The following is a 2,276-nucleotide window of genomic DNA, read 5'->3' as shown; positions in this document are numbered from 1 at the left end:
TGTGGAGGCGGCGATAATCCTAGAACGTAGGGCGCGAGAGAGACTGTTTGTTGTTGCAGCAGAGCCCAGGGAGAAGCTGTGGAGGTGGTGGCAATCCCAGAATGGAGGGTGCGAGAGAGACTGTGGAGGCGGTGGCAATCCCAGCGTATCTGCAAAAGAAAAAAAAAACCTATTAGCGCATGCGAGAGAGAGAGAGAGAGAGAGAGAGAGAGAGAGAGAGAGAGAGAGAGAGAGAGAGAGAGAGAGAGAGAGAGAGAGAGAGAGAGCATTTCTAACCTTGTGAGAATGTAGGGCGGTGGCAATCCCACAACACCTGCAAAAAAAAAAATCCTTGTAGGTGCATGAGAGAGAGAGAGAGAGAGAGAGAGAGAGAGAGAGAGAGAGAGAGAACAACAAAGCAGATATCATGCAGGCAACTAATTGAAGAAGAGGAGCTAAAGGTCGAGGAGCAGGAAAGAGAGAGCACTCATCACCAGTAACAAACTGCAACAACGGAGGGTGGAAGGTATTTTGAATCGAGCAGCATGTTTGGAGGGCAAGACCTGGTGATTACTTTTGCAAGCTCACGGAGGGCGGCGATAAGTCGACGTGGGGAGGCCCTGTGCATGGGCAAAGGAAGGAGGAGGGCTCTGGCAGGGGGCGGCGCTTCTAGAGGGTGGTGGGAGGGTGTAATTACCTGGATGGCAGAGGGTGGTGCAGAGGGCGGCGACCGGCGAGTGCAACATTTGTGGAACGCTGGAGGTCTGCAACATTCAATGAGGGCGGCGGTTGCAGCAATGGCACACAAGGGCATAGCATGCAAATGAAGACCCTCCATGCAGCTTCAAAAGAATTGGGCACGTGGCAAAAAATTGATCCCTCGTTATATATATAGAAATACTTTAGATTGATCCTTGCTGATGATTCTTTTATTGAATTTTCACTACATTCTTCATGTGTATGCAAATCATGACTTGTTCCAAGAAATTTTCAAGTTGCAATATGAGGCTTCGCTTTGTGTGATATGCTATATGATGACTTACGTCTCGGGTCCATAACCACTCCTTTCATGAGTACTGTGCCTAGTACATTAATTATTATGCACAAGAAAGTTCACAATAAGAGAATGGCGGGTCCCTACCCACTCCTTTCAGTACTGTGCTTTGGTTGATTAATTATTATGCACAAGAAAGTTCACTATAAGAGAATGGTAGGTCCATACCCACTCCTTTCAATACTGTGCTTGGTAGATTAATTATTATGCACAATAAAGTTCACTATAAGAGTGGTAGGTCCATACCCACTCCTTTCAGTACTGTGCCTGATAGATTAATTATTATGCACAAGAAAGTTCACTATAAGAGAATGGAGGGTCCATACCCACTCCTTTCAATACTGTGCTTGGTAGATTAATTATTATGCATAAGAAAGTTCACTATAAGAGAATGGCGGGTCTAGAGCTGTGAAACTTAACTATTTAATTTAGAGAGAGAAGGGAGTGAGAGAAGTCTTTTTCATCTCATGGTATGGATGCGGTTATCTTGCAGATATTTTTACAGCTTTACAAGTGATTATTTTTTGCGGTTATTTTTACAATTTCTATGCATAAGAGGCCTCTATGCATCTATGCTTAAAGCCTTATAAGAAACTATGCATAGATGATATAAGAGGCCTCTATCATTCTATGCATAGAACGATATAAGAGGCTTCTATAAATAGAACGATATGAGAGGCCGTTACGGACACATGGCAACATCTAATGTCTAACTTGGGGAAGATCTCTAAGGACCATATTTGGCATGTCACTAATCATCCCCATGGCAGCGGGGGCACAACCTTGGGGATCCATAGAAGATGGTCCGTTATTGGTTAGTTAGTTTACCCATCCAATAGTAGTGAAAATGAACAACGAGTTTCAATATCTCTTTTTGCATCAGGTCTTGCTAATTCAAGGCCTGGGGCGTGAGAGAGATGTGAGAAAAATCTCACATGCTAGAGGGATGTGAGAAGGTACAACTAAGATGCTAGAAAAATCTCACAAGGTGAGAAGGTGCAAGAGAGATTTCTTTACAAGAAAAACAAGTCACAACCCTTTGGAAGCAACATGAAATACGTTAAAAAAGCTTAAATGTGTGTGTTTCATTTTAAAACGTGGCACTTAGTGTCACCTCCACCTAATTCCACTCAAGTGCTTGGAAAAAAAGTTTGGAAAATTGAAGCACGCCAATTAGAAGAAGACACGTCAGCAACAGTCAAATTGCAGATGCAATCGTGCAAAAAAAAACAAAAACAAAAAA

The sequence above is a fragment of the Cibotium barometz genome, chromosome 2, assembly GCF_041138505.1.
Source record: "Cibotium barometz isolate CiBa-2024 chromosome 2, ASM4113850v1, whole genome shotgun sequence".
NCBI classification, from domain to species: Eukaryota; Viridiplantae; Streptophyta; class Polypodiopsida; order Cyatheales; family Cibotiaceae; genus Cibotium; species Cibotium barometz.
The sequence above is the reverse complement of the archived record's forward strand: the minus strand, read 5'-3'. Positions refer to the sequence as shown.